Raw genomic sequence first — 16515 nt, 5'->3', positions numbered from 1 at the left:
TCCCTATTCAGAACAAGTCAGGTGAAGTGGTTGTTCAGAGCAACACAACTTAATGTGCACTGTCTGCTGATTGCAGCGTTGCACGATCTCGTAATTCGTATATTTTAAAATGCACGTTTTTCTGAAAAACTGTTTAAAACATAGCAACATGACATTTGACTTTTCTTACTGAAGAAATCATCCAGCATAATTAATGACATTACTTACGGCATTCTGTATATTAGTTCCAGTTACCTAACAACGAAAGGTTCTGATTCAGGTATAACGTTCTTGTAGTATTCCTGCGCCCATTCTCAGTTTTAAACAACACGATTTAGCGTCAGTCATCGCAGCACATTGCTGGCATGCTCAACTGTTGAGAAGTCCACTCCAGGACTGGAACTTCCAGGCGGCGATTCGCTCTTCTTATTGGCCAAATGAGCATGCCAGTGACGTGTTGCGACTACTGACGCTGTGGAAATATGGAGGCACTTACAGTAGCGTGCAATTAATCCGAACACGACATATTTTTACATTTTCTGTCATTGTTGGCTTCACAGCTGCTCATACAGCTTTAATTGACATCTGTAGTACGTGTAATTCCATTGTTGAAGGTCTGTCGTTATTATTTTTTTATAATATGTAGTAGTAGTAGTAGTAGTAGTAGTAGTAGTAGTAGTAGTAGTAGTAGTAGTAGTAGGTTTATTTTGCCTGGCAGAGTTAAGGCCATGAGGCCTTCTCTTCCACTCAACCAGGTTTCAATAATATACATGAAATACAAAATTTGATTACAAAACAACACAAAAGAACATACCTTAGAAATTACATAAAATATAGTAGAAAATTACAGTAGAAAAGATCAGTTACATAATATAAAATTACAAATAGTCAAGATCGGTTACATAATATATAAAATAAAGTAGAAAATTACACATAATCAAAATCAGTTACATAACATAAAGGGGAATACACACACTCAAACACACACACACACACACATAATTTATAAGACCTAAAATGCCCGAGATAAATACGACGATTAATTCACTTGAGATATATTATATAGTTAATATACTAATAGGAGAATACATGTGACTTACAAGACATAAAATGTTGATTAGCAAATTCGTACTAAATGGCATACAAACACAAATGATTAAGAAATATATCAAGATAATAAAAAAAAGAAAAGAGAAAAAAAAGAAGAATAAGAGAGAGGAGAAAGAAATAACAACTTGGTCATTTAAGACTATTTAGAAACTTCCGCAAGAGTCTAGTTCTGTTCATTAAAAACATTTCTAAGTAGAGTGTACTCAAAAGATTTTAGATTCCGACTGCTCCTGATTTCCTGTGACAAGGAATTCCAGGAACGAGCTGTGTGTATTGTGAAGGAAGCAGAGTAGAGAGATGTTTGATGGAATGGAATTGATAGAACTTGGTTATGCTGTGAACGTGTATCACGGTTGTGGTGGGATGCTGAAAGTGTGAAGCGAGGAACTAGGTAAATAGGTGTGGAATTATTTAAAATCCGATACAGCAAACAGAGTGAATGAACTGAACGTCTCTCCCGTAAACGAAGCCAAGATAATTGAAAGAAATATTCGGAGACATGATCATAGTGACGTCTGTTAAAAATGAAACGAACACAAGCATTGTGAACACGCTGAAGCCTCAATGACAATTCAACACTAAGATCACTATACAAAACGTCGCAATAGACAAAGTAAGGCATCACCAGGGTCTGTATCAAGATCTGTTTCAGTTTAGAAGGAAATGAATTTTTCAGTCTTTTCAGTGAATGCAAGATTGAGAAAGTTTTCTTACAGACATGACATTTTGCCTGTCGTTTTGTACTTATAAGCATTTCAGTTGTGTTGAAGACTTAATACTGCAATCCTGTGTACATTATGTCGTCTTCACAAATGGATACAACTCCACGAAAACGGTCTAAAATTATAATATTAGCAGAGCATTCTTCTATGACACAGAGGCAAGTTTCTGCAGAATGTCACATCGGTTTGGCTACTGTTAATTCGATCATAAAACGATACAGGGAGACTGGATCCATCACACCCCAGAAAAAAGGAAACTGTGGACGGAAAAGGAAGACTTCACCTGCAGATGATCGTTTAATTGTCAGGAAAAGTAAATTAAATCCTAGACTAACTGCTGTCGACTTAACCAGCGAGTTAATGGCTACCACTGGGGCGAATATTCACGTCGCAACAGTGCGGCGTAGGCTTTTGGAAGCTGGACGAAGGGCTCGTAAGCCTATTAAGAAGCAACTGCTAACCCCTGTTATGTGCAAAAAACGCTTAATGTGGGCAAAATTACATCAACACTGGACAGTGAATGACTGGGGAAAATGTACTTTTTTTCCGATGAGTCTCATTTCGAGGTCCATGGCCACCGCGTTTCTTACGTACGGATAGGATCCGAAAAAGTAACAGCAGCTCATCTCCAACAAGCACCCAAATACCCCCCTAAAGTAATGTTTTGGGGTTGTTTTACACATGAAGGGCCTGGAGCATTAATACCTATCAAGGGAATGATGAATTCTGACAAATATATTCACTTATTGGAAACCAGAATCGTACCCCAGCTGCAAAAATCATTTCCGGATGGCAGAGGTGTGTTCCAACAAGACCTGGCACCATGGCATACGTCTCGAAAAACTACAGAATTCTTCAACAAGAAGAATATTCAGGCACTCCCCTGGCCAGGCAACTCACCCGACATCAACCCCATTGAGAACTTGTGGTCAATTTGCAAAAGAAGAATGCAAAAAATGGATTGTTCTACAAAGGAGAAGGTGATTTCTGCCCTCATTGGTGTATGGTTTCGCGATGAAGAAATGAAGAATATTTGTGGGAAATTAGTGGAATCCATGCCAAATCGTCTCAGTGCTGTTATTAGGAACAAGGGAGGCCATAGATTACTGAGGTATGTCTTAGACCCTTTTTTTTATCCCGTTTGAGTGTTTTTGCATAAGTAATAATTAATTATTACGTTGTTCGGATTAATTTGCACGCTACTGTATATGAACCTGGACGTTATCGTGCTCAAGTGAGTATCGAGAAATTCGTTTTATTTTCTTCCTTAAAGTAAAATTTACAATAACCTGAATGGTAACTAACACAAGCAATTGTCATTATCTATTATAGCAGCCATGGCGAAAATGTGACTCGTGAGCACATTGTGGCTCGGAATGATAGCTATGCATTTCTCTTGCTTTCTATATTCCCCAACCTCCACCTTCTCACTCACCGAAGTCAAACTCCATTTGTATTTGTCTCTGACCTGCGAGTGGCGTATCGTCGCGATGTCTCTCTCAAAACCATGTATCTCCACAAAAACAAAGTTTCAAGTAGGATGGGAGGACGCATTTTTTTGCTGCCAATATGATGAGAATATTAAATGTATGATTTGTTCACAAGCATTAAGAGGAAAACGGTTGCATAACATAAAACGGCTTTATACTACATGTTACTTATGAAACATTAAAAGGTTAAGCATTATTATTATTATTATTATTATTATTATCATCATCATCATCATCATCATCATCTCTGTACGTTGATTCGTTTTCAGCAATGTACGAAAAATGCGGTTAGATCTTCAATTCAAATTCACAGATTTACAATGTGATGTGAAATGAAAGCTAGATGTAAGGACTTGACAAATGTTGAACTTTTCAAATCTTTGCCAACAAATAAATATCCGAAGCTTCGTTCTTTCGCTTGCTCTAATGAAGCCTGTTCGCTACAACTTACGTTTGTGAAAAAATATTTTCAACAATGAAAATAGTAAAAACCAAATTTAGATCACGACTGACAGAGAAATACCTTCGTGATCAACTATGACTGGCAGTAAGTGACATAATTCCTGATTTTGAAACTCTGTCACAGAAACATTCTGAAGACAGTTAATTTTAGGTTGTGATAATGTGTCCCATGTTTTCTTGTTCATTTCTTTCTTCGTTACACGTACTAAACATTAATTTGTAACCTCGTACTCTATAAAATTATATTTAAGTGCTTGACGTAAGGAAAATGAAAATCCGTTAATAAGTCAGACAGTTGCTTTACTTCCCCTTCGGGTGTCCGCCTCCCTCCATAGGTGCTATGCACGTTGCAGGTTACACAGTGGCTCGGCGCACGATCACATTTTCGCCACGGTTGTACTATAGTATTCCATTTTCTGTACAATTGTTGTTGCTTAGTCAACTGTCCGAAGAAAGTCTCGAACTTCTTAATTGACACAAATAAGGCATTGCTTATGAGGCAATTAAGCAAGGAGATAATGGGGAAGTGTGGTCTGTTCCTTTCCCCTTCCATTGCATACATCGCTGACTAGCTGCATATTCGACTAATAATCAGACTTCAGATGTATACAAACAATTGTTCTCCCTCTGACACATATCCTAAAGTGAGGTGTACTGCCTGATAACAGACGTATATATCAGCCAGAACCTTAATCAGAGGTATGAATAGAGAATATGAACAAAAAGCTGGATTGTTCCTCGAGACAGCTTGGAGCACGGCCGGGCATGAGAGCGGCTCCGTCTAGCCGGCCAGAGCTGCTCTCGCTCCGCAAGGCACTTCAATTCCAAGCCAGAGCAGAACGCTCACGCAGTGGCGGACTCGCATTACAGCTACCTTCCCTGCATTAATGTAACAAGAGCCACGGTTGTTCTAGTCATTCAGTCTGTCAGTACATAATAGACTAGTTTATAAGGACATTACATCAATCCATTGTACAGTACAGACTTTGTAACACTCTTATTAATTTAATGGAATAAACTTCGCTCTATGCACACACACAAATCATTAGGCTTATTTACATAACCCATACGCACATACTGCAATATCCTCACCACGGTTCTACGAGACAGGCGTATGGCTTCCACTTCCCCTACTTGCTGTGGACAGAGTTCATCTGCCAATATAATTAAACATCGCTTGATGAATTCACCTTCGTTGAATGTTTTCAATTCCTTTGCAATTTCGTGGCAAATTTTGTAGCTAATTCTCACAGCCGATTCACTAAGTGCATTATTATCATCCTGTTAATACATAATATATAATATAATGTAATATATGGTATGATATGATATATTATATATGATATCATATATGATATGATGTGATATATGATATGACCATAAATTAATACAACTTAAAAAAAATGTTTCTCAGATACATTATATTAGACTATCTATTCGATATTTATATTGCATTATAAGTTATTATAGTACATTTAGTAATATATAATTTTAAATTATACAATTATTATGATATATCATAGTATAGTATATTACAGTTCATGACTTATAATTCAATGTAAATATCAAATAGATACTCTAATATAATGTACCTGAGAAACATTTTCTTTAAACTGTATTAATTAATGGCGTTCATTACCAACATATTTGTCATATTCAGTAGCATGTTGTAAAGAATAATGTCGTTGGATATTAAACTTCTTAATCAGTTGGAGTGTTTTATGCTAAATTAAACACTTTGCTAATCCACTGCTTTCTACCAAAAAGAACTCCTCCTCCCATGATACATTAAAAGCATTGGGAGTAGCGGGCCGCTTTAGTGTATGAGCGGAAGCTCCGTCTTCAAAGTTCGTCATCATGCTGCAGAGTCACCAATGCACCGACACTGAATGACGTACAGTATGCTTACGTCACAGCGCTCGCAAGACCCGCTCTTTAAAGCACACAGCGCTGATTTCTCAGAATCACGTAATGTGCCCAGCCCTGGCTTAGAACATCAGCATTTATGATTCGAACTGACGAAGGGATGATGCTAACTATTGAATTATATTTATACTTTTATGCCAGTTTGTATGTTAACTTAGGATATGTTATAATGTGTTTTGTTTGTACCATTTTCATATTAATCTATGTGTTTTATGAAGAGTGCTTGGATTTAATCATAGGTGAGGGGGAGAAACCTACAAAGTAGGACTTGTTTTGTAAAGCACGTACGGTAAAAAGACCTGTGCACTGGATTTCTTTTTTATTTTAGTATGTTATTTTACGACGCTTTACCAACATCTTAGGTTATTTAGCGTCTGAATGAGAAGAAGGTGATAATGCCAGTGAAACGAGTCCAGGGTCCGACACCGAAAGTTACCCAGCATTTGCTCATATTGGGTTGAGGAAAAACCCCGGAAAAAACCTCAACCAGATAACTTGTCCCGACCGGGAATCGAACCCGGGCCACCTGGTTTCGCGGCCAGACGCGCTAACCGTTACTCTACAGGTGTGGACTCTGTGGACTGGATTTACGGACAAATTCTGATAGTGTAGTGTACCTGTATGTATAATATTGCTGAATAAATCCATCTATGTACGATGTGTTGTGTTTTGTTACGTTACGTTACCGTACCTTATACAGAGTGTTTAACAAATAGGGGGCATAATTTCAGGTATGTATTTCCCACATGTAGACAATCAAAATAGTTCATTACAACATGTGTCCGGAAATGCTTCATTTCCGAGTTATGGCCTTCACAACATTGAAATTCACCGGAATGTTTTTCTTTCCGCAGGTCGTTGTCATTACACAAGATGTTCAAAATGTCCACCTCCTGCTTGAATACAGACCTCACATCGATGTCTCATTGACCTGCGAACACGATCCCAAACTCCAGGAGTATTGTGTATGTCCTCAGAACTTGCCTCGATTCCGAAGGGATTCCAAATCAGGCACCGGAGACGAATAAACCAATGATTTTAAATAGCCCCATAAGTAGAAATCGAGAGGGTTCAGATCAGGTGAGCGTGGAGGCCAAGCAATTGGGCCACCTCTAAATATCCATCGATCAGGAAACCTTCGATCCAAGTACCGGCGAGCCGTACGACTGAAGTGTGCAGGAGCGCCATCATGCAAGAAGTGAATGTGTTGACGATTGATCAGTGGAGTGCCTGATTTGGAATCCCTTCGGAATCGAATTGTGGCATGTTCTGAGGACATACGCAATACTCCTGGAGTTTGGGATCGTGTTCGCAGGTCAATGAGACATCGATGTGAGGTCTGTATTCAAGCAGGAGGTGGACATTTTGAACATCTTCTGTAATGACAACGACCTGCGGAAAGAAAAACGTTCCGGTGAATTTCAATGTTGTGAAGGCCATAACTCGGAAATGAAGCATTTCCGGACACATGTTGTAATGAACTATTTTGATTGTCTACATGTAAGAAATACATACCTGAAATTATGCCCCGTATTTTTTGAACACCCTGTATAGTAAGTATGCATGTAGAAATGAGAAATGTTTACAAATACTGTACATTTCATAGTAGCGTTTGAAGAATAATTGATTTGAACATTTCTCTAATTGACTTCTCACAAAATCGTAACCAAATTTTTGAAGCTTTTGCCAACTTCTGGATCACTACTGATCAACCACGGGAAGAATACTTAACTGGAATTATTGTTTTTGCCTGCAGATCGTTCGCAGATCTGGGTTCCAACTACATTGGATTCGAAAACTCACAGGCTTTGGCCAACGGTGTGATGAACTTCGCTCACGAAGGAGTAGGACATGAACTGACCACCAAGTTGTTGCTGAGTCTGAAGGACAACTTCCGGGGTGACCTTTGGACTCACAACGGTGCTACCCTCATCGCCAGAGTCATGTTGGAGTTCTGTGGTGTACATGAGGTACAGGCTCTTGCACAAGACATTCAGATAACTTAGAGGCAGGGACATATTTTGACTATCAAGCTTAATTTAGGAAGCATTACTACACAACAGACTGAGAACAGGCAGATCATACGGCGTCCCCACAAATGAGCCTCCCTGTATCCAACACGTGTAACTCATCTTTAATTAAACTCAGTTAAAATTCATACCGATAGAAAGAGAAACTTTGAAAGTTTTGTTTTAGTACATCACATGTTGTAAGGCTGCTGCGTTGGTGGTTGCCAACCATCCGCAATTTTTCCGGATTGTCAGGAAATCAGTCCTCTATGCAGGAAAAAAAAAATTTTTATCCATGACCATAACGAAAAGCACGCTTTTCTAAATACTTTTGCGTTTGTAAAGTAGGCTTTTATTCAACATTACTTTATTTCACTAGTGAGATAAAGACTTTACCTCACAGTTTGTACTTTATCTCACAGTTCATTAGTATTTTCCTAGTACCCGGGTACACACGTATACTTTTCCATTGAACTATTACTCAAGAAGTTAATATATTAGTTACTAGATGTCACTACCTCTATTTCTTTATTACCATTTCTTAAAATATATACATACACTTAATCTTCTTCTCTTCTCTCTATCTACTGCATCGTAATTTGTGCATCGCATCCATATCTAATATGTAATTTTTAAAAAATGTGTAATAATTTACCTTTTGGGAGGTAATGAGACTTGAACCTGCGAAGTTGGGTTTATAGGATTTTAGGATTTTATAACACGCGTTAGTCAACTGAGCTAAACAGACACGATAATTAACTACTTTTTAATATTCCTCTTAAGTTGACAGAAGTAAAATGTGAAATTATTTTAATCACATTAGTCCCGTGAAAGCAGCTGCGAATATATTGAATAAGCAGTCGTGGACAGCCGATAAGGGGTGGTCCTCCAGCTTGGGGGTTGGGCGAAGGGCTAACAACCCATCACCGTAAAAAACAGCTTGTTACGAATTCCTACAGTAAGCCTCGGAATAGGACTGATTCTCTGGCACGACCACAGCAAAGGAATAAGGTTTTGAGATTTGGCACTTGGAACGTAACTAGTCTTTATAGAACAGGAGGGGTAACATTAGTAGCAAAAGAACTAGCTAGATATAGAATAGACTTTGTGGGAGTACAAGAGGTTAGGTTAGATGGGAATGGCATATCACAAATAGGAGATTACTTGTTGTATTATGGGGAAGGAAACAATAATCACCAATTAGGAACAGGATTCTTTGTACATAAAAGAATAAAATCAGCAGTAAAAAAGGTCGAATTTATCAGTGACAGGTTATCATATTTAGTACTTAAGGGTAGATGGTGCGACATCATAGTTATAAATGCTCACGCCCCTACAGAAGAGAAAGACGACTATATAAAGGATAGCTTCTATGAGAAATTGGAACATACTTTTGATCAGTTCCCTAGGTATCACATGAAAATTTTATTGGGGGATTTCAACGCTAAAGTAGGACGGGAGGATATTTTTAGACCAACTATTGGAAAAGAGAGCCTACACGCTATTAGTAGTGACAATGGAGTTAGATTAGTCAACTTTGCCACATCGAAAAATTTAATTGTCAAAAGTACAACTTTCCCCCATAAGGATATACATAAATATACTTGGACTTCTCCAGATGGATTGACACACAACCAAATAGATCACATCTTGATAGATAAACGGAGACATACTAGTATAGTAGATATTCGAACTTTCAGGGGTGCTGACTGTAATTCTGACCATTATTTGGTGATTGGAGAATTAAGAGAAAGATTATCAGTAGCCAAGCGAGTAGAGCAACAAGTTAATATTACTAAATTCAATATTTTGAAATTAAAGGACGAGGAAGCTAAGCAAAATTATCAGGTCGAAATTTCGAATAGGTTTGCCACTTTAGAAAGTTCCGACGAAGTTGAGAAAGAATTAGATGTTAATAGCGTGTGGGAAAATATCAGAGATAGTATCAAAATTGCAGCTGAGCAGAGCATAGGCTATTATGAAACTAAGAAAAAGAAACCGTGGTTTGATGAAGATTGTTGCATGGTAGTAGAAAGAAGGAAACAGGCAAAATTGAAATTCTTACAGGATCCAGTTGAGGAGAAGAGAGATAATTATTTCAATGAAAGACGGGAAGCAAGTCGTACACTTAGGAATAAAAAGAGAGGTTACTTGAAGGAAAAACTGAATGAGGTAGAAACAAATAGTAAGAATAAAAACATTCGAGATTTATATAAGGGTATAAAGGAATTTAAGAACGGATATCAGTCAAGGGTAAACGTGATCAAGGATGAGAATGGTGACTTGCTTGCAGACTCTCCATCAATCCTAAACAGATGGAAAAACTATTTTGCGCAACTACTAAATGTACATAGGCCAAATAGAAATGATCGGGACGATATTGAAATACAAACTGCTGAGCCATTTATACCCGAACCCACGCTTTCAGAAGTCGAAATTGCGATAGAAAATCTGAAAAAGTACAAGTCTCCAGGTATCGATCAAATTCCAGCAGAATTAATACAAGAGGGTGGAAGTGCATTATATAGCGAAATTTATAAACTTGTACTTGCTATTTGGGAAAAGGAAATTGTACCAGAACAATGGAAGGAGTCCATAATTGTACCTATTTTTAAAAAGGGGGACAAAACCAACTGTGGTAACTTTCGAGGAATATCACTTTTGTTGACGTCGTACAAAATTTTGTCCAATATTCTTTTGAGGAGATTAACTCCGTACGTAGATGAAATTATTGGGGATCATCAGTGCGGTTTTCGGCGTAATAGATCGACTATTGATCAGATTTTTTGTATTCGACAGATAATGGAGAAAAAATGGGAGTATAAGGGTACAGTACATCAGTTATTCATAGATTTCAAAAAGGCATATGATTCGGTTAAGAGGGAAGTATTATATGATATTCTTATTGAATTTGGTATTCCCAAGAAACTAGTTCGATTAATTAAAATGTGTCTCAGTGAAACATACAGCAGAGTCCGTATAGGTCAGTTTCTATCTGATCCTTTTCCAATTCACTGCGGGCTAAAGCAGGGAGATGCACTATCACCTTTACTTTTTAACTTCGCTTTAGAATATGCCATTAGGAAAGTTCAGGATAACAGGCAGGGTTTGGAATTGAACGGGCTACATCAGCTTCTTGTCTATGCAGATGACGTGAATATGTTAGGAGAAAATACACAAACGGTTAGGGAAAACACGGAAATTTTACTTGAAGCAAGTAAAGCGATCGGTTTGGAAGTAAATCCCGAAAAGACAAAGTATATGATTATGTCTCGTGACGGGAATATTGTACGAAATGGAAATATAAATATTGGAGATTTATCCTTCGAAGAGGTGGAAAAATTCAAATATCTTGGAGCAACAGTAACAAATATAAATGACACTCGGGAGGAAATTAAACGCAGAATAAATATGGGAAATGCGTGTTATTATTCGGTTGAGAAGCTCTTATCATCCAGTCTGCTTTCCAAAAATCTGAAAGTTAGAATTTATAAAACAGTTATATTACCGGTTCTTCTATATGGCTGTGAAACTTGGACTCTCACTCTGAGAGAGGAACATAGGTTAAGGGTGTTTGAGAATAAGGTGCTTAGGAAAATATTTGGGGCTAAGCGGGATGAAGTTACAGGAGAATGGAGAAAGTTACACAACACAGAACTGCACGCATTGTATTCTTCACCTGACATAATTAGGAACTTGAAATCCAGACGTTTGAGATGGGCAGGGCATGTAGCACGTATGGGCGAGTCCAGAAATGCATATAGAGTGTTAGTTGGGAGACCGGAGGGAAAAAGACCTTTAGGGAGGCCGAGACGTAGATGGGAGGATAATATTAAAATGGATTTGAGGGAGGTGGGGTATGATGATAGAGACTGGCTTAATCTTGCACAGGATAGGGACCGATGGCGGGCTTATGTGAGGGCGGCAATGAACCTTCGGGTTCCTTAAAAGCCATTTGTAAGTAAGTAAGTAAGTCCCGTGAAAGCTTCTAAATAATCCCTGAAACTCCAAAAAGAGGAAAATACACGTTTAAAATGAAAAAATATATATTAAAATTATATAATTAATTATAATTTGTTATTTATCCAACGCCTTAGATACCATTCTTCACTAATCATGGCCTCCTACATCATGACTAACCTAGTACACATATCGGTTATAAAATTCATGCCATGATATGTGATTATATGAGGACTTATTTTCAACATATTTTCCTTTATAAAACATAATTTTTCATTATGGTCATGGATAAAATTACGTATGGTACTTGTGAGCGTGATCTTTATTGCGCTCGTGTAATTGAAGCACTCGGCTGACGCCTCGTGCTTAAATCTTTCCACTCGCTCAATAAAGATGCACTTACCTCACAAGTACCATAAATAACTATTTTTCAGAACGCTTAATGTCCGGAATTTTGTTCATTGCAATATTATAGTCTGAAATTTTATATTGACAATTTCGTTTATATGACGTCATTCCATTTTCGACCAATGAAGTGTAATGAAATTTTGAATTCCAACCAATCACAGTCACAATTTGCGATAATTTTTCCAGCTAGATTTATCGCTAACAATTTATCGCATGGTCGTTCTTTTGTTTAGTCGTTGTCGCCAAATGTTTCCCCGTAAATTGACGATCATGAATACATTAAGATGCAACTACACGGTTAAATTTTCTTTCAACTTTAAAGCAATGAATGCAAGATTGATATTTAATATTAATTAATATATTGACGCAGTGAAGACGACGTTCAAAACGGCGCACCATGTAGACACAAAATCTTCATGCATCTTAATTGAACGTACCTTTTAAACTTGATTCTTTCAATATTCTTCCTACATTGCACGCATACGCGATTGGAATATTGAACTGTGTAGATGCAGCTTTAGTTCTGTTACACACTACAGCGAGAATGCGTTTGTCGAGCTATTAAAAAAGATTTCGTGTAGCACTGATTGTAACGGTCGAAATAAGACACAGGTGACATCGGACCTGCTCCCACAGGTAACTTAACCTATAATTGTAGCCTATAAAATTTGTATTTTGTGAATGAAATGAAACAATTAATAGAAGGTCAGATTTTCAAATTTATGTAACATCATCGCATATCAAACCCAAAGACCTTGCATAGTAATAATGTCTTTGATCAAACTGCCTTCCGTATGGCGTAATGAAATTCGTGTTTTAACTATCTATACAGAGACGGCTTCATTGTGTAGCAACATGTCTCGCTGTGAATACATAAGCGAGACATGTTACTGTTAAATTAAATTATGATTTCAGCAGATAATGAAAATGTATTTATGTTATAATAATAAGAGAAAAGTTCAGTACATGTAATTAACATTGTTAAACCTGTATTTCGCTTTTCGCAATTGGCATTACTGAATAATAACATCGAATTTCTTTAGTGCAGTAATCGATATTCATCTACGACTATTTCAACTTCACAATGTCTGAATAGGTTAAGTATTCGTTAATATACAATTATTAACATTTTGTGGTCGAATTTTAGGGATATACAGGGTGATTCAGACCACCCCTAACAGTCATTTATTTCGGAAACTAGTGCATTAAAATTTTCGAGAAAAAAATATTTATTACTAAACCACATGTGAACTTTCACTTGAGCTTAATTTCATCGATCAGCTCTATCAGGAAGTAGGGTCAGTGGCGTATCACTTTAAAATTTCATATGGGAGTATGGGTCAAATAGGGTACCATTTGATAGAGCTCTTCAAAACAAACAACTTTCATAGGAAACGTTTTTATTAATTCCTATTCTTTCAATAATAAAACGTACGAAAAGGCAATGGGTGATTCGGACCACACGTAAGTCACTTATTTCGGAATCTAGTGCATTAACATTTCGAGACAAAAATATTTATACTAAACCACATGTGAACTTTCACTTGAGCTTGATTTCATTAATCAGCTGTAACAGGAAGTAGGGTCAGTGGCGTATCACTTTAAAATTTCAAATGGGAGTCCGGGTCAAATAAGGTAGGGGAGACTCGTCTAATTTGGCAATATTTGTATTTTGACACAGTTTGTAGTTACATATTGAGAAATTAAATATTCCTCTATTATGGAATGTGTTTAAACATTAAATCCCAATAAACCTCTGAAAGAAAATTCTACAAATCTATATTACTTTACACATAACACACTAATAAATAACAAATTACATGTTTCCAGATTTGATACTTCATCAGGATAATTTGGCATAGTATAGAGGTAATTTGGCAATACGATTAAAAAATAAATGTTTCAAAATAAAAAAGCGGTACAAGGTTTATAAGACTTAATTTACTGGGACAAGAAATCACTAAATACCATAAATAGAAAACAAAAACAAGAAAAAAAATTTAATGGATTTTTCCGACCACTCTTATTAATTATATTGAAGACTTGTCTTCTAATTTCTATTCTCGATAGCCCAAACCCAAGTTCTTGCATTTTGATTACATATGTCACCAGTTTTTGCTCTTCCTCAACGGTTAGAGCTAGGTGTATTCCTTTCTTGGGAAAGACAACGTCATCGGGTCCTGAAGATGCATACAGAAACCTCTTTAAGTTGTTAAAGGGCACAATGTACTTCTTAGAAGCCCTATAAGTCGACCATCTATGTTTCAAAACACTTCCAACCGCAGCCCGCAAATCATCTTTGGAATATTTTTCAGAATAATGTCCTTATTCCCTTGGCATATCTGCAACACACCACACACAGTGGTGCATTGAAGACTGTAAAAATCCCTCACGCGTCCCTACTCTTAAATTTTACCATCGAGTACATATTCTTGTTCAAAGAGAGCAGCAATATATCGCTATAAAGGAAAATGGCTAATTCACACTACCCTGTAGAAGACATTTTTTGCTAAGAAGAACATAAAACGAGCCAAGGCCTGATGAGTTATTAACAGAAAATATTAATTATATAAATGGCTTACCTTATAATATGGAATCTCAGCTTTTGATATATAATGCAGAAACAAACGTAGGTAATGAACACTTTCTTTCCGTCTTTGTATACACACGTCCACACAACCACCACATCAACAGGAAGTATTCAACACTTCTTTCTATTAGTAACAATATGTGCCACTATAATGCGCGGATTCGAATGAAACGAAAACTAAAAGTACACTCAGATGTTGCAGTCTATGATCGTGTCGTTGAACTTCTTAAAACTCTGGAGGAAATTTGGCAATAGAAGAAATACAAGAATATTGCCAAATTTTCCGAGTTTCCCCTACCGAGTTTCCCCTACCAGAGCTCTTCAAAACAAACAACTTTCATAGGAAACGTTTTTACCAATTCATACTCTTTGAATGAGAAAACGTACAAAAAGATAATGCCATCAATATTGAGAAATGTTAAAAGACGAAAATGTAAACAAGACAATTAATGATGAAAGAGAGATGGAACGGAGAAAAATTCTCTCCGGCGCCGGGATTTGAACCCGGGTTTTCAGCTCTACGTGCTGATGCTTTAACCACTAAGCCACGCCGGATACAATCCCGACGCCGTTTAGAATCGTCTCAGATTAAGCTCCATCTCTTGGGTTCCCTCTAGTGGCCGCCCTCTGCACTACGTCATAGATGTCTATGAACGCAGGACCGAAGTCCATACATGTGTTGAGGTGCACTCAGATGAGTGACTGATTGGCCGGGATCCGACGGTATGGGCGCCGTCTTAAATCACAAAGTGATTTATTACGCATATCATATATATATATTTTGATGTACCGAAGTACATATGATATTTCCATGCAGATATTCTGCGTCATCACATGATGAAAGAGAGATGGAACGGAGAAAAATTCTCTCCGGCGCCGGGATTTGAACCCGGGTTTTCAGCTCTACGTGCTGATGCTTTAACCACTAAGCCACGCCGGATACAATCCCGACGCCGTTTAGAATCGTCTCAGATTAAGCTCCATCTCTTGGGTTCCCTCTAGTGGCCGCCCTCTGCACTACGTCATAGATGTCTATGAACGCAGGACCGAAGTCCATACATGTGTTGAGGTGCACTCAGATGAGTGACTGATTGGCCGGGATCCGACGGTATGGGCGCCGTCTTAAATCACAAAGTGATTTATTACGCATATCATATATATGTTTTGATGTACCGAAGTACATATGATATTTCCATGCAGATATTCTGCGTCATCACATGATGAAAGAGAGATGGAACGGAGAAAAATTCTCTCCGGCGCCGGGATTTGAACCCGGGTTTTCAGCTCTACGTGCTGATGCTTTAACCACTAAGCCACGATTCTAAACGGCGTCGGGATTGTATCCGGCGTGGCTTAGTGGTTAAAGCATCAGCACGTAGAGCTGAAAACCCGGGTTCAAATCCCGGCGCCGGAGAGAATTTTTCTCCGTTCCATCTCTCTTTCATCATGTGATGACGCAGAATATCTGCATGGAAATATCATATGTACTTCGGTACATCAAAATATATATATAATATATATAAAATATATATATATATATATAAGACAATTAATGTTGACATTTTACTGAAAGACTGGACAATTCCATTAATTTTTATAAATGTTCAAACTGTCTGCCGTTCTGAGCAGCACACACCCGCACTCTTCTTCTAACACTGTCAGTGACTCCTAATACTTCGGCGTGGTCAAGTGACTGGCAGGTCTCCCGGATTTGCTATTTTATATCATCTCTTATTGTGGGACAGTCTTGATAAACGATGTTTTTAACCGTTCCCAAGAATAGAAATCCACAGGATTCAAGTCAGGAGATAGTGCTGGCCATGCCACAGAACCGTATCTCCAAATCCATCGCCCAGCGA

At 37.7% G+C, this 16515-nt stretch overlaps 1 protein-coding gene and 3 non-coding genes across 5 annotated transcripts in view; 1 reads left to right on the top strand and 3 right to left on the bottom strand.

Annotated features, from left to right (window-relative positions):
* LOC138702103 (lactosylceramide 4-alpha-galactosyltransferase-like) overlaps positions 1–16515 on the bottom strand; it is a 209972-nt gene that overhangs the window by 45311 nt on the left and 148146 nt on the right. The gene's annotated exons all lie outside the window — the stretch shown is intronic.
* On the bottom strand, positions 15140–15211 carry TRNAY-GUA (transfer RNA tyrosine (anticodon GUA)). The gene has a single exon. It is a non-coding gene; the product is annotated as a tRNA-Tyr (tRNA).
* On the bottom strand, positions 15525–15596 carry TRNAY-GUA (transfer RNA tyrosine (anticodon GUA)). Its single transcript has one exon. It is a non-coding gene; the product is annotated as a tRNA-Tyr (tRNA).
* Positions 15999–16070, top strand: TRNAY-GUA (transfer RNA tyrosine (anticodon GUA)). Its single transcript has one exon. It is a non-coding gene; the product is annotated as a tRNA-Tyr (tRNA).

The sequence above is a fragment of the Periplaneta americana genome, chromosome 6, assembly GCF_040183065.1.
Source record: "Periplaneta americana isolate PAMFEO1 chromosome 6, P.americana_PAMFEO1_priV1, whole genome shotgun sequence".
Classification (NCBI taxonomy): domain Eukaryota; kingdom Metazoa; phylum Arthropoda; class Insecta; order Blattodea; family Blattidae; genus Periplaneta; species Periplaneta americana.
Note: the sequence above shows the minus strand (reverse complement) of the source record. Positions and strands in the feature narration are given on the sequence as shown.